General features: G+C 36.7%; 1 protein-coding gene across 4 annotated transcripts in view; it reads right to left on the reverse strand.

Annotated features, from left to right (window-relative positions):
• Positions 1-2,742, reverse strand: part of Chn1 (chimerin 1) — a 193,083-nt gene that overhangs the window by 25,284 nt on the left and 165,057 nt on the right. The window lies entirely within an intron of this gene.

Consider the following 2,742-nt stretch of genomic DNA (forward strand, 5'->3'; position numbering starts at 1 on the left):
GTGTGTGTGTGTGTGTGTGTTTAAAGAGTGTGGGTGGGATAGAAAATTGCTGCTTTTGGCCAACACCCCATTACATATTCCTGACAAGCTCTTTTGCCTTAGATTCTTGAAAAAAGAAAACCAGAACAAAGCAAGCTGTCTTAAAAATCAAAAGAAGAAAAATATATTTTTTTTTTCCTCACAGATAGTAAGCCTACTAATTACTCTGGGAAAATATCTACAGTGTATAGTGGCTAATCAATTGGTCTTCTATTGCTACTGTAATTACCACAGATTTAGTGGCTTAAAGCAATATACATTTATTATCCTACAATCTGTATCAGTCTCTGCTGAAACCACAGGGCTAGCAGGCCTGTGCTCCTTCTGAGGGCTCTAGAATGGTTTCTTCCCTCTCCTTTGCCAGGCTGGAGGCTACCTGCATCCCTTGGCTCCTCCTTCAGACTTAGCAAGTGTTGCAGACTCTGCTTCAAGCCTTCCAGCACCTCTCTGTGATGCTCATTCTCCCATATCCCTCTACTAGAAGCCCTTGCCAATTTGATTACACTGGGCCCCTCTGTCAATCTAGAGATCATCATCAGTGACACCCAATCCAGAGTCATTTCTCTACTTCAGTATCCTTAATTTAGCCACACCTGCAAAGTCCCTAGTGTCTTGAAAGGTAATACAGTCACAGGTTCCAGGGGTGAGAAATGGGACAATGCTGGGGACCATTATTCTGTTCTCCCAAGTGAGCATGTGCTCTCTTTCTGCATTCTTCATTCCTTTCCGTTTTAGATAAGGGAGGTAGCTCAAAGGCCAGATGAGTCTGAGTCACTTTAGACCTAAAAGGCTAGCTGTAATGGAATTACTGTCAAAACAGAACTAATGGGAATGTAAACCCTCCTTGTGTTTTTTGTTGTTTGTTTTCTAAAACAGGGTCATTATCATGTAGCCCTGGTTGACCTGGATTTCTCTATGTAGCCCAGGCTGGCCATAAACTCACAGAGTTCCGCCTGCCTCTGCCTCCCTAGTGCTGGGATCAAAAGTGTGTACCACCACACCTGGCTTTTGTGGTTGTTTTTCCTACTATTATGTTTTCTTTTCCAGAGATTATCATGGTAGTTTTTTTTGTTTGTTTGTTTGCTTGTTTTTTGACAAATGATCTCCTGTAGCTCAGGCTGGTCTTGAACTGTAACTAAGGATGACCTTGAATTCCTGATCATCTGAGTGCTGTGATTACAACCCTACACTACCCTATAATACTACATTCAATTTTTTTTTTTAATATGGTACTGGTGATTGCAAAAATTCTACCGAGTCACATCCCTAGCCCTCCTTCTGTATTAAAAAAGATAGACATGAGCTTACATTACATAATGCTTTGAAAGACAGAATGAAAAACCTCAAGGCTTTTCTTTCAGTTCTTGCCCTTTTCTCACGGTAAGAGTTGGAGTGCTAAGGGCCAGGGGTGAAATAATAATAATACCAATAAAATTTTTTCTTTCTTCTTTTATGCTATCTCTAAAACAGATACTCTAAAACATTTCTTCCAAATATGATTTGGGGCTGTAGCATATTACCACAGATTATTCTGACATGCTAGATCTGTTTTCTGCTGACATCTGATGCAGAACTTTTGTATACATGGCCTTTACTCTTTCAAAAGCTAAATGATACATCAGTACTTCGTAAAAGAAAACTAAGTCAGTGACTGTCATATAATGCTAAGAAGCTGTTTAAATGTCAGCTGGTCAAGAATATCTCAAAAAGGCTAATGAGGCTGGCTGAGAATCTCATTTCTTGAGCAGAAGATACTGTTGTGGAGGCAGAATTTCATTTGCCTTTGGAAAACCACTGTGTAAATGGTCTTGCTGTCCCATAGGATCAATGCTTTCCAGCCCACTCTGGAAACACCCTCCAGTTCAGAGACATCACAGCCTTCCAACAAGGCTTCCTTGTGGACTCAGACTGGATTCAGATCTGAGGCACTCCTTGATGTATATAATATATATGACATAAATTCATAGTATTTGATCTAAAAATTGTATATGATGTATACAATTTTTAGATCAAATACTACTTAAAATTTAGATTACATTTAGATTTAGATTAGATTTACATTTATACCTATGCTAAAATGTAATATGAATAGGCAGCATTTTTAAAAACAATTTCTTATTAATTTTTGCAATTTTCATACAATGTAGTTTGCTGGTACTTAGATCCCCTTCCCTATTCACACCTCCCCCTTAAATATGCAGTATTAAGAATAGTTGTTCTGTACAAATACATTTCACATGTGAATAATTCATTTCACGAAGTATTTCAATAAATCTCTGTAGTCTGTATGTGTACACACACACACACATACACACACACACAGAGAATTACATTTATTCAGAGCAATCTGAAAAACAGATTTAAACGTTTTAAAAATGTGCTTTCACACTGAGTATTTATGTGTAAAACTTAAAGATTCTAAATTTAAGCCTAAAATATCACTCATATTTTACAAAAAGGATTTGTTACAGTCAATATTTTAAAATGCAAAGAGAAAATATTAATGACTAAGTGATTTTTCAGAAATTGGCAAACCATCTTTGATGATAAATTTACAAGATTTGTTTTTTATAACTTTAACTTTGCAAAATTTTACTAAGGACAATTCCGCTTAACAAATCAGCTTTAAAATTCAGTTTCCAAGGCAACAATCATAGGGCCTGGTACACTGCTTTCCAAAAAAAAAAAAAAAAAAAAAAACCA

The sequence above is a fragment of the Nannospalax galili genome, unplaced genomic scaffold (genome assembly GCF_000622305.1).
Source record: "Nannospalax galili isolate Female #2095 unplaced genomic scaffold, S.galili_v1.0 scaffold346, whole genome shotgun sequence".
NCBI lineage: Eukaryota > Metazoa > Chordata > Mammalia > Rodentia > Spalacidae > Nannospalax > Nannospalax galili.